Below are 14,328 nucleotides of genomic sequence, written 5' to 3'. Positions count from 1 at the left end.
AGTAAAAAAAAAAAAAAACCTCTATTACGAATGGTTCTGTTGGTGCACAGCTGGTCAGTAGCGCTGTTGTTGTTGTCGTCGTTGTTGTTGTTGGTGTTGTTGATGTTATTGTTTGTCATTTGTTGTTCTCATGGTTTTAATGCTGTAGTTGTGTGCCAGAGCTGTGTGTGTAACTCTCCTCTCCCGTTTTCTTCCCTAGAACTCATCTCCATGACTCTTTGCTCATCGTTTGCCTAGCATGTCTACGTGGCGTTCAAAAAAAAAAAAAAAAAAAAAAAGTCTCATCGTCTCGTCATTGTTTCCGATGTCTTTCTGAGTTCTCCTGATCATAACCTGGTCTCCTCCTACTGATCTCTCAACTTTTGATCTTAGCTTGATCTTTTTTTGTTTGTTTTTTTTTTTGCATGTGACCTCATTTTGAGCTTAATTTTTGTTAGTTTTTGTTGATTTTTTTTATTAGATTTATTTTTCTTTTTTTAATGTTCTTGGAATAACGGGTGAGGGAGGGATGGGGGAAAGAAGGAAGAAAAAAATAATAAATGTGAAAAGCTGCATTCACTCACAAATAGGTAGAGTATATTTAATACCATAACCAGAAGCATAATTTTAAGAAATTTAAAAAAAAACAAAAAACAAATAAATAAATGCATAAAAAAACCTGTGGCAAAAGAATTAAAATAATTTGCATTTGACCTCTGTTTGTTAGCTCAATACTTTTCCTCTTTTTATGTTTAGATTTTCTTTCTTTTTTTTCTTTTATTCATTTAAAGTAAACTTGAAAGTACAATACAGGGATTGGCTTTGGGACTTACTGTTGGCACATCTCGCAATATGCGGCCAACAGTAAGAGCACCATGCCGGTTTCTATGAGAAATAGACTACTTCCACACAGTTTTAATAAAAAAACTGTCCGATTGATATTAGAGTCTCTCAGAGCTCGCTTGTGGTTTTTACATTTTTCAGGCAGTGTAAAGTTTTTTGATAAGGCCATTTTAAGTGGCTTGGTTTCTCATTAAAGTCTATATAAAACCACTTTTTTCTAGAGTAGTAAAGGTATAAAAAAACAATAAAAAAGAGTGCCCTGTTTGGGGGAAATGCTACCTACATGTCACACCTTTTGCTGAACTGACCTACAGTTAGACAATCCGTGGTATAAATGCACATGAAATGACCTATATTTTATACTGTTTAAATGTATAGAGGAAAAAAAAACAGAGTTTGTGTGACCCGCGTTTCCGTCGGTGCTTTTCGTGGATTAAGTCGTGGTTTCATCACAAGTCTAATAGTCTTATTTGTCTCATGTTTTTAAAGAGAAGACTAAAAATCAGTTTACTTGAACATAGACAAAGCCTATCATAGTACTATTGCTACTACAGTATAATTGTTTTTTTTTTCTTTTTTCTTTCTTTTTTTTGTTTTTTGTTTTTTTTTTAGAGTCCCTATTTGCTAAATTTCTTGTTGGGTAATTAGCTATATAAACATTTAACGAGTTACAATGTCAGCTTGTGAAGCATCAATGTCATTATTATTATTATTTTTATTTCTATTGTGGGAAACAATATTTAGATGTGTTATGTTGTTCAGCAAAATGTGATTTTTTTTTCTTATAAAGAAAAAAAACAAGATGAGTGGAATTTAGTGCCAAATTCTGACGGTACATCCTGCCTACAGCTTCAGTGTATTACTTGTGAAATTATTTGATAACATGGGTATTTTATTACGTAAGTGTTTTGTATGGATCCCTCATATTTAAAGATATAGATTTAAAAAGGTTGTTAACTTGCTCTTCTGTGGTCTTGTTGCCTGAACTGTTCATGTTTTTTGCTTTTTTTGTAAAGATGTAAAAAGTGCCCATGTGTCATGCTCTCTCTCTCTCTCTCTCTCTCTCTCTCTCACTCTCTCTTTCACAAGCACACACTCTCTCACACATGCACACACAAACATACAAATACACATGCACGCGCACATCCACACCCACATGCACGCATACACACACCTATGCTAAAGGTTGACCTCGCAGCCCTCTTTTCTTTGACGGTGTGTGCATGTGAGCCCCTGGGAATGAGTCTCAGCAGTGCACATTCTACATACATACACACACACACACACACACACACACACACACACACACAAGAGTTCTCACTTACCACTCAATTCAAAGCATGGGTTACATGTACGCAGTAATCCATTAGCATCTGCACACAGCTGAATTGGCATCCTGTATCATTCAAGTGCACAATGACATCTTAAATACAGAGAAATGTGATTATTATGACTATTCACAACATTAGCTGTCTTCATGTCATACTCACACACATACATATGGTGAACTCAAGGTATGTTTTAAGAAATGTTTGTTGCTGGACTCCAGATAGAAATTCGCCTCAGCTCCGTTTCTCTGCTTTTCGCTGCCTCTCTCCACCTCTTCAGGACTAACTACTCCAAGGTCTTAGAAAAACACCCTGACGCCAAAGGAGAACAGGACTATCCACAGTAACATTTCCAATAGCACTTTTGTCGAAACGTTTACACGTGTTGTAAATGGCCCGCGTACAGCTTGTTTACAAGTGTAGTTTACAGCCAGCCCCCCTAAAAAAACCCTGTTTACTTCACTCTGAAGCACTATTTTCTACCCAAATTCTGCCGTTGCCTTAACACTGACACTCAGTATTAGTGGGGTGGAATGGGCTGCTGCCTGTATACAAAAGAGTTCCAAGTTTTTGTGTGCATGTGTGTTGTGAATGCATGTTTTGTCCCAATGCACGTTTGAGTAAACAACGCCAAAACTGGACTTGCCGAACTCTGAAGTTTCAAGAATGCAAAGTGAGGCACGTCCCAGTATGAGTTCAAGCAGAGAGGTTTGTATGGCTTTACTGTTAGCTTTGCCAAACTCTATGACCACTTGCACAGCCATGGAGGTGCACACACACACACACACACACATACAAAATGTGCTAGCACAATGACCATATGCAGTATTACAACTGACTTCTGACAGCTCTTCCAATCCGTGAGATGTGATGTCAAATGAAATGATAGTCATAACAACAGAGAATATTGGGTCACTATGTTCTATAGTGTCAAATGGCAGGGTTTAACTCCAAGTTGTCTCAGTGATAGAGCTCCAATGAGCTAATATTTGCTCTCCTTGTAGTGTGTGTGTGTTTTCAACATAATTAACTAGTGTGATTCACATGTATCAAACTAACAGGGTAAGATTTCATTACACACACACATATACACACACATCTGTTAGATGTTTAGTAAAGCACAAACTCGCAGGGGTCTTTGCAGAAGTGCTTGCTGAGGCTCTTTACTCAGGGGTTTTTTTCACCACACACATCTTCTCTTAAATCTGTTTGTTCTTTCTGTTTTCCTTTTTTTTCTTTCTCTTAAGTGCTATTTAACAACAGTGTATTTTAAAGAAAAAAGTGTAGTTTATTTGCATTTTGGCTTATTATGTCAAGTTTTTTGGGAAAAAAAATGTATGTGTGTTGATCTGATGTGCCGTATAAAAAAAGCTTGTTGTCTGTAGATTAATATCATTTTGTTTGATTCTAAAAGGGTTTAAATAGTTTTAAGTATTGTCTTGAGAAAAGCCAAAGTCAATGCATTTCAGTGGATTCTGTAAGCGTGGTACATGTTTGTTTGACAACACTTTGAAATCTGTCATTGGATGGGATTTAAAAAGTACAAAAAAAGCAGGCTTTCCTATTTCTAAAACTGATTGTACTTATGCCTTTTGTACCAGTGCAACTTTTTATACTGGCAATTAAAGAAAAAAAGAAAAAAAATACTATTTGAGAGTCTGTCTGACCCAAACCAGGGGTCAGCCAGCGGCTGGTTCCCGAGTTTGATTTCTAGTTGGCATCCAGAATGGTTAGGTTTTAATATAAAGATTTTCTAGGAGAACTTTGGCTTGGTATCTTTGACCTTGGACCTCTTCTTCTTCTTCATGTTCTTCTTCACTGCAGCATTTTGATTTTCTTTCTCTATTTTGTTTTGCTTTTTGGAAAGAGGGTCGGGAGTTTTCCTTTTGGCTTATAAATATACTTAAAGCAGTTTGTCTTTTCAAAGAGTCTTTACAACAGCGGTAAGTTTCATTTCGTTCAGTATTGTGCAGTCTCCATGATAAGACGATTAGAAGACTTAGAAGTATTTAGTCACCTTCAGTGGATAAATGTATTAGTTTGACAAAGAGATAAAACAGTAATTTGAGGACTTTTTTGCTTTTAGCTGTTTAGATTTTTCTGGTTTCTCTGTCCTTCGCTGTTAACCTAACTGTGTAGCTGAAGCAGTCAGATTATTTTTGTAAATGTACGTTCTTGTGTGATGCAGTTTTTGCTTCTGTCTCCGATATTAAATCATTTTTCCTAATACTTGTCTCTCTCTCTGTGCTGTGGTGTTCCAGTATCTGTCCAATGTTGTAACAATGTTCACACAACCCTCCAGTGTTCCACCTCTCTTTCTCTTTCTCTCTCTCTCCCCTGTCCTTTCTCTCTTTGTATTTTTTTTATTGTTTGACGTTTTTCGTTATGTTTGATGCATTAGTGCAGTTGATTTCATCCAGTTGTCACCGAAGTCCCATCACCAAACATGGTAAATATACATAAAGATGTTTTATATGTATATTTCTGTGCAGCCCAATTTGCTGTGACAGTAGATGGACAGCCACTTTCAATTCTAATGTAACTCCACAAACTCAAACACACTCCAAGTCCCAGCCTAACCATCACAAATCTAAAAACCACACCAGGCAATGTAGTTAACCATTTCAAGTCAAAGTAAATTCACCATGGAATAAACAAATGCAACAAAAAATTAGCACCAACCACCAATATGGCGACTCTGAAAGGTCATTACCCAATGCATATATATATATATATATATATATATATATATATATATATACATATAATATGGATGAAATGGGAGTAAACAAAAAATAAAAACGTTAAAAAAAAAAAAAAAAACATACCGTGTCCTAACTTTGCACCAAATGGTGAGCTGATAGTCATCAGTGTGAGTGGGTAAATTTTTTGGCCCTAGTCCCACGCTGTTCTGTACTGTCGGCTCCTCTGGGCGTGGCTCCCCTTGTCTCTCTGTCCTTGTCCCTCTCCACTCTGTTCTGTCCTTGTCTCTACTGCATCCCTACAGAGATACCAGAGAGTCCAAATTCATTTCAGTATTTTATAAGAAAGAATAAATTCATTCAGTTATTCTGTAAAATATAACAGAGACCAAATTTACATGAGCATTTAACAAAGAGCACCAGAGACTATATTAACTTGAAGATTTTGTTAAGCATACCAGAAAGTCCAAATGCATTTAACAAAGGTCATAGAGTTTAAATTTATTTAAGTATTTTACAAAACATCCAATGTATGTTTTACAAAGCACACTACTGACTAAACTCATTTGAGAATTATACATAGGATAGCAGTGCTTTTGCACATTTGACAAAGGACATGAGTGTTCAAATTCACTTGAATGTATAACCAAAGCATAACCAAATTCAAGACTTTTTACAAATTCTTTTGGGCATTTCAAAAGGAATATCAGTAATTAAATTCACTCGAGAATATGACTGGGTATTTAAATTCACTACTTTTATAGTACCGAACAAATTACTTCAATACCATTGAGTACTGAAATATGCCATGTCATTTAATACTAACTATCCATAGTCATACAGTAAATAAGTACTCAGTTGTATCAGCATTCATAAGGCAAGTTTGTTTGTTCCAAAATCTAGCCCAGTAACCAGCTTTCTAAAATACATTCCATGTGTATGTAATTAATAAAAGTGCTTCTTAACCCCCTGCAATCCATTGCGGTCAGTAAATATACCTAGTTCCAGCATCACAAGCTCCTTTTTGGTTTAAGCCACACCCATTTGTAATTTAAAATAAGGTATCCAAAAAAGTAATGGGAACAGGCTTTGGAGTCAAGGTATCAATGATATCGGTGTTGAAAAAATCTTCAGTGACACCCAGCCCTTTTGAAGTGTTACAATCTATACCAGAGAGTCCAAATTCACTTGAGTGTTTTATAACAGGCATTGGAGATTTAATCTACTCGAGAGTTTTACAAAGTATTCCAGAGGGTTCAAATTCACTTAAAAATCATACAAAGTACACCACTCAGTACTGATTCACTCAAGCATTTTACAAAGTATATGGAGTTAATGTGGTTCAAAATCATGCAGATATTTTATGAAGCATACCAGAGATTAAATTCACTGAAGTATTTCACAAACAATACCGGAGTTTACATTCTTTTGAGCAATTTACAAAGGATGGCAGAGTTCAGATTCTTTCTAGCATTTGAAAAGGACACCAGAGACTTTAATTTTCCTCAGTATTTCACAAACGACGCCACTGAGAAACCTTGACTTAATGCTGCAGTTTTCATAAAATGACAAGATGGTTGAAGCCAACAGAGTTAATGGTAAATTCAGTGTCACATATCTACAGAGGGTATGCAGTATTATTATGAAAATTAAAATAAATGGCAAAGTTTAGATAATGAACTTATGTATTTGAGAGCAAAGTTAAACCTCCTTTTCACTTCTGAACTTGTTCATTCCTGCCTTATTATTCAGTTATTAATCTTTAATTATTTAGCAAGTCCTATGAAACTAATGTTGAAGTTGTATATAACTTATGAAAATGAGACATTGAAGTGTGAAACCACTTACAGACCCACAGAGTTTATGGTTAAAGTGATTTGATTAATACTGTGACTATTACGCATTGTAATACATCTGTGTAATATATATTACCTGTAGGCACATTCAGTCTGAACTGAGTTACTGTTCAATTATCTGAAAGATACCAGAACACCACAAGCAAACACACTCACTTTTTACATCAACACCCAAGAACAGACAAAGGATACTGTAAGCGTACAAGAGAAACTAAGATGATCTGGAACTGCCACATCACTGCCAGTCACAACAGTCCAGTCCAATTCCTACATGAAGCTTTTGAAATGTACGTATTTGGGAGAAAAAAAGTTACAACTCATACTAGTACTGTACAAATACAAATGTGTGGCAGTTTTCAGTGCTAGTCCTGGGGAGCCCAAGCTATTAACATTTTTATTGTGTATTTCCCTGCCATATTAAACAAAATAAGCAGGTAACTATCAGATCTTTCAGGTGAATCAAGTGTGTAATGGCATGAAAAACCCAAAGATATACAAGGTATTCCCGTGACTAGGAATGAGGTTTACTGCTGTAGTTTGCACATCTAATAATGAAGTACACTAAGACATGTGAAAACTTACTCCAGCATTTGCATGACTGAATTGTTCAAAAGCCAGCATAGGGAGATGAGGGATGCAGGACCACAGAACAGGTAAGCCTTCATACCTGGCCTTAACAGCTGTGGGAAGAACAAAGGTAAGTTGGGATCAACTATGAATCATCAAAAATGGAATAAAACAACCAGTATTCAGAACATCAATGTTCAATACATGTTTTCAGTATGTATACAGTAATTAATGCATCCCATGAGTCAATAATCACTTATGTAATACATTATATAGCACAAAACTATTTAGTAATTGAATTTCCACTTTGTACTACAGAATTTTGAAAATTACATTTACACATGTATCTGAAACTAAGGCCCAGTAGTTGTAAAAGGTGATTTGAGAGTTACAGTTCGGGCTATAGCAGGGGTGCCAAACTCAACCAGTAAAAGGGCCATATTTTAAAAAATCTCATCAGATCTGTGGCCCAGTGAAAAACTGTTTTAAAATTTAAATGTCTCGAGGTGCTCGGCCTTTTAAACCTACTTAACTAGACACCTAACATCCTTTCTTTGCAGCAAGTTCTTTAAGACTTGGGCTCAATTGCTGAGCTACAGGGCAAATGTTAAGGGTTTATATTGGTTTACTTGCAGCTTGGTGATATGACTGGTGTGGAATTGCACAGAATTGCGTAGAATTGAGGGATAACCTGCAACATAGACTGTTGTTGCGCTAGGAGAGTTGGAGCACCATCTCTGTATTTTTGTGTACACATCTAATCTGTGTACTCAAAAATATAGAAGTTTCATTAAGCAAACCTTTCTGTAGCTTAATACATCAAGTAAAAAGGGAAAGCAACCCCTTAAATCTGCCATCTGATACAGAGCAGTTAATACAGAACAGACACAAAAGCTTCAAAACACTTTTCCACTCTGCAGTTTCAAAAGCAAGTAACTGGGTTATGCACTACACTGGTTTTACAGAAAAGCATGCAATAAAGTCTCCTGAGAAATAGGTTTTATGTATAATAGACCTTTGTAGTCATGTGTCATTCTGTAGTCTGTGTTATGCCCATATTAGGAACACAGGGGTCTAAGCCCGATTTCTTTATGGCTAGAATGAATTGGGTTTTCAAAAAATTGCATCTATCACACCCTGCGGTAAATAAAAATGTTCAGGACCCAATATGTTTTGTCCTGTGTACATATTTCTCCTGAATATCACTGGATCCTCTGAATTAAGTGGTTGTTAAGAAGACTTAATACTAAAATTGCTACATGCAAACATGATGTCACTAAGCTACACAAAAGTAAGGCGGGCTACGGTGGTGTTCTTGAGAGTTGTGCTGCCTCATCGAAATGGTCCACAATAGCACGTTTTCATAGATATGCCTGTAAATAAAACCTCTAAGTAGGACATTTCAATAGCCTAAAACTCCTACCTAAAAATACTACCAGTGTTAAAACTATGAGGCTTCTTTTGGCTTCTTTTTCTTGTTCAGAATGTAACTGCTGCAACATTTAAGGTGAAACAGGAAAATCTGAACAAGAAACTGGTGAATGTCCCCAGAAAATGTCCTCAGAAAATGTTACCAGCATCAAAATAATTATTGGGACATTTTGATAGCCTAACATTACTGTTAACCCCCTGCTAAGCTGTACTGAATTAGCCTGAGTGCAGGTAAGTTTATAGAGCTTTTTAAACCATGTACAGAACGGATGTAACATCATTTCATTGCACAGTAGCATTAGCTTACATGCAGCAATATTCATATTTCAACTCTTTAAGGATCTTATATTTCACAGGATCCAGTGGTATTCAAGAGAAGAATGTTCATAGGACAAAGCTTATATGGCTCAGAACATTTGTATTTACTACAGAGGCTACTTTTTTTTTTTCGAAAACCCTATTCATTCTGGCCATAGAGAAATCGAGGTTAGACCCGGATTTCCTAATATTGGCATAGGAGCATGGTGTCAAATACAAAATGACTACACAACTACAATGGTCTATGAATAAAAATATTAGTGAATATAGTGGCCTGCAGACGGTGCTACTGATAGGGGGGTTATATAAATGTTTGACACTTGTGTCTACTAAACTTTGAGGTGTGATATAAAATGACGCATATCCCACACAACAACATGATACACTTTCTGTCCAAAGGTTTGTAAACACCTGCTTACCCAACATTTCTTCTGAAGTTTAACATATTAATAAGGAATTTGTGCCTCTTTGCTGGAGTAACAGCCTCTACTCCTCTGGGAAGGCTTACACTAGATATTGGAACATTGCTGTGAGGATTTGACTGCATTCAGCTACAAGAGCATTAGTGAGGTCAGGTATAGATGTTAGATTAGTAGTTCTGGATCACAAACACCACTCCAACTCATCTCAAAAGTACTGGAAGGAGCTCCATCACTCCAGAGAATGCAGTTTATGGAAGCGGTGACCTTAGGCTCACGTATGGCTGCTCCAGAGTGTCCCATTCTATTGGCAATGCTTTTCTACATTGATTATGAGTTGTGTGCATGACTGAACGCCTGTGTCAGCACCTTAAAATACCTGAATCCACTATTTAGAAGTATCTGGATGCATTTAAACATCTGGCAGAAACTATATTCTATTTATATTTAAGAAAGCAATAGCAATAACAAATAAAATCTAACAACATATTTCATTTTCACATGGTAATGCAAAGAAAGCACAACGTCTGCACTGAAAGACTAAAACTACTTAAGGCAATATGAGAATGTGCAGCCACTGTTTCAGTCACTGCTGCCATCCAGTGGTCACCATCCAAAAGACGCTGAACCACTGTACTTCTGCACCTTTTCAATTAAAGCAATGCTAAGAACAAGTGCTATATTATCTTCACCAATATACGCCCGTGTAATAAGTATTTTCTTAATCTTAAGATAGTACCATTTTTTTAGACTGCAAGAGTTGACAAGCTGAGCTTGTAAAACTGTATCTTCTTAGGGCGAAACATGAAAAGTTAAAACAGACCTAAGTTAACCTACTTAATCAAATTTCAAATAGTCTAAAGTTAACTGTAGAGTGGTTAGCCTACTGCTACTCTAACATATTCTTTGAAAAATAATGAGCACCAAATGAAGTGTAGCCTCTTCATATACGAGGCCAGCATAATAGGCACCTGTTATAACTGTAAGTTAAAAATAATAATTAATATAGACCCACTTTATTTTTAAAGTTCAATGAGTTATAGACGTAAGGCCTGGGCTACTCTGACGTACAGTCCGTTTTAAATTATGGAGCACACTGTATTCACTGTTTTCTGTATTACTAAGAATATAATAATATACTATATATATTATAGTATATTATCACTATAATATATATACTATATATATATATATATATATATATATATATATATATATATATATATATATATATACACACACACACACACACACACACACACACATATATATATATATATATATATATATATATATATATATACACTATAATATAATATAATAATATTATAGTATAGTAAATATAATCAGTACAAGACAAAAATAGAATTTAATAATGTGAGAAAATAAATACTTCACTAGCTAACAAGCTAGCCTAGCCTTACCTGCTTCAGCAACAGACGTGAACTCTACTAATACGGCTCATGAAGGATTTTCTTCTCCACAGCATCTAATATCTTCTATTCACTGACTGCAATAGTTATTTATTTTATTTATTTATTTTTGAATATTTGCTTTTTTATCTTTTATTTCGGCGCCGCATTCAGTCGCTGAGTAACTGAAACTGTAACAACTCCAAGGGCGGTTAAAACCGCTCGAGCGTTGAACTGGTTTATCTCAGACCGCGCAATCTGATTGGTTGAAAAGCGCTAGTTCTACACGTTTTGACCAAGGGCCGTTTTTTCACCACAGCTGTATCCTTCCGCCTACCAACAGTGGCTGAGTAACAGCGATGGTCGATTTATTTGACGTTTGTGGCAGAACTATATTTTTTGGCGGAAGAATTTGCCGATATTAAAGTACTTGGACCGCAGTCTACCTTTCGGAGCGAGGGTACTGTATTTGAAATTAAACGTGGGGCTTCTCTTCGAAACCCTGTGGCATAAAAGGTCCTTTATCTTCGCGAATTACCCCACAGATCTCAGTGATAATTACAGCCTGAAGGGGCAGATTTTGGTGGAAGCTTTGAAAAACAATGTGCATAGTTTCAATTCCACATTAATATACATTTACTTGAAGAATGTTTATGAGCGTAACATAAAGCAGCATTGTTTCAATATTTACCTGCGTTGCTTGATTCTATTCTAATGTAATCTGGTAAGATGTTACATATAGAGCAGGTCTAATCAACTGTAACACCCACACACTCCCACACACACATGCACACTCATTCAGAACACCACATTGAAAACAACTGGAACCCTTTAAACTGCAGGTAATTAATTATTCAGCACCTAACATTAATTATTCAGTAACTGCTGTAAATTGATCAGTAACTACAATAAATTGTTCAATAACTACTATGTATTGTTCAGTAACAACTATGAATCATTCAGTAACCACTATAAACTACCCAGTATCTTCTATGAATTATTCTGTAGTTTACTCACTATAAACTACCCAGTACCTTCTATGAATTATTCTGTAGTTTACTCACTATAAACTACCCAGTACCTTCTATGAATTATTCTGTAGTTTATTCACTATAAACTACCCAGTACCTTCTATGAATTATTCTGTAGTTTATTCACTATAAACTACCCAGTACCTTCTATGAATTATTCTGTAGTTTATTCACTATAAACTACTCAGTACCTTCTATGAATTATTCTGTAGTTTATTCACTATAAACTACCCAGTACCTTCTATGAATTATTCTGTAGTTTATTCACTATAAACTACTCAGTACCTTCTATGAATTATTCTGTAGTTTATTCACTATAAACTACTCAGTACCTTCTATGAATTATTCTGTAATTTATTCACTATAAACTACTCAGTACCTTCTATGAATTATTCTGTAATTTATTCACTATAAACTACTCAGTACCTTCTATGAATTATTCTGTACTTACTATGAATTATTCAGTAACTACTATTGTGGTTACCAACATTGTGGACGTGCAGTAATTATAAGAAATCATATCATAATCAAAATCTTACTATTAAATCTAAACTAAAATGTATTAGTCCATCACTGCTAATTCATTGTAAAGTCAGCATCATCTCTTCCAAACAGCCAAACTCACAATGTTGGCTGAGGTCCAGTTCAATAATGTAGTATTTCATTATCTGTAATACATTATGAGTCCACACTTTAAAATGTAGCCTACTGATGCTATTATACAAATAGTTACATCATCAATAATGTAGCATTCATTAATATTATTCTACATAGTAATAATATCTCTTTCTCTCTCTCTCTCTCTCTCTCTCTCTCTCTCTCTCTCTATCTCCCCTTAACTGTAACTCTGAAATGGGACAGATTTTTCCGATCCATACATGCCAAGCTGTAGGAATCTGTTGGATTGTTTCATCCTGTTGAGTGAAAAAAATCTGATGCATTTATGAATTGTGGACACAAGGTGGAGCTAGAGAATTAATATTTTACTGGACTGAGCTGGGGGTCAGTTGACTGCTCTAAAAGTCCATTTAATTCATTTTGCATTCACAGGTGCAACAATTTCTGCAGTACCAAATGAATGAGCATGTATGTTAAATGCTTAACTTATTTCAGCATCATCTTTAACTTGACTTCTGTCTATTAAAGTTACAACAAAATAAGTCACGTTTAAACATGTTTTTTCTTCACATATTATGCCTTTGGTAATACAACATCATATCTGGATATAGGTCCATCTGTCGACAGAAGTATGGCTGCATAATACACAGCTGTATACTATCATTACAGCCAGGGCTATATGCTAAGGGATGCCAGGGGATAACAGTATAGACGACAGTGTGTCATACATTGTCAGAAACCACATACGCAAGACAATTTGAGATTACTTATCAACTCAACAGGACTGTTGTTTGCACCATGCTAATTATAATGCTGATAAGCTTTCATTACTTGTTAATTAGCTCCAGTGCAAAACTAAAGGAGCAAACTTCAGCCCCCAAAGTTGGCTGATCAACGACGTTTTAGGTACAGAGGAACTGTAAATTTTATTCTTCACCAAACTGCTGCTTTAAGATTCACAGCTGAGGAAAGTCACAGGTCACTATAGGCCCATTATCCAGGCTACATGTTAAAATTGGTATTCGTACAATGTGAACGTGTATGTATTTATCTGTACGTACATTCACTGGCCACTTTATTAGGTACACTTATGTTGTATCTACTCTTGTCTATTTTTTTAGATCCAATTTCCAGAGAGGTGCATTTTGTGCTTCTATAATTACAGTCTGTTTCTCTGCATATTTTGTTAGTTAGTGGACACAATCTTCAAAAAACTCCAGTAACACTCATTCCAGCACGACACACATTAAGATGCAGGTGTTAGGATGTACCGGAATAGTAGTATTGGGAATACACATTCAAAATACAGAAATAAGTGTCTGTATTCAGTCCAAGTTACACTACTACAGTTACCTTTTATATTGTATTAGACGTTTAGAACAGTGACCAACCCAGTAAAAAAGTGCTATGTTCAAAAGAAACACCGTCAATGCTTGTTTATTAACTATTTCAAAATCAGCAGACGACATGCAGCTAACATGTTTGTTAAAGCACCCACAAGAAGACTTCAGTTAGCAGCTTGACTACAAATACTGAAGTTCCTACTAAAGTGTTACTAATGTTACTGAGCTCTTTTGAGGGACTGAAGCTGCTTTTGACAGTGAAGAAAAAAAAGATTTCCTAATATAGGTTTGAAATATATTATCAGTGTATTCTGAATAAGTTACTTCTATGTATTGTAACAAAATCTGGACCTATCCAGTGTGTATCCTGCCCTGTACACAAGGACTGCTGGGATATATATATATATATATATATATATATATATATATATATATATATATATGTGCGTGTGTGTGTGTGTGTGTGTGAGAGTGTGTGTGA

The 14,328-nt window shown here is 35.5% G+C and overlaps 1 protein-coding gene across 27 annotated transcripts in view; it reads left to right on the top strand.

Annotated features, from left to right (window-relative positions):
• Nucleotides 1-4,377, top strand: part of celf2 (cugbp, Elav-like family member 2) — a 200,679-nt gene extending 196,302 nt beyond the window's left edge. For all 27 annotated transcript variants that reach the window (XM_017707616.2, XM_017707614.2, XM_037538299.1 and 24 more), the window contains one exon: nt 200-4,377. The gene's annotated coding sequence lies outside the window, so the exon portion shown is untranslated. The remainder of the gene's footprint in view (nt 1-199) is intronic.
• Nucleotides 4,378-14,328: the final 9,951 nt, after the last annotated feature.

This window comes from Pygocentrus nattereri, chromosome 1 (assembly GCF_015220715.1).
Source record: "Pygocentrus nattereri isolate fPygNat1 chromosome 1, fPygNat1.pri, whole genome shotgun sequence".
Lineage (NCBI taxonomy): Eukaryota > Metazoa > Chordata > Actinopteri > Characiformes > Serrasalmidae > Pygocentrus > Pygocentrus nattereri.
This window is presented reverse-complemented; position numbering and strand designations above follow the sequence as displayed.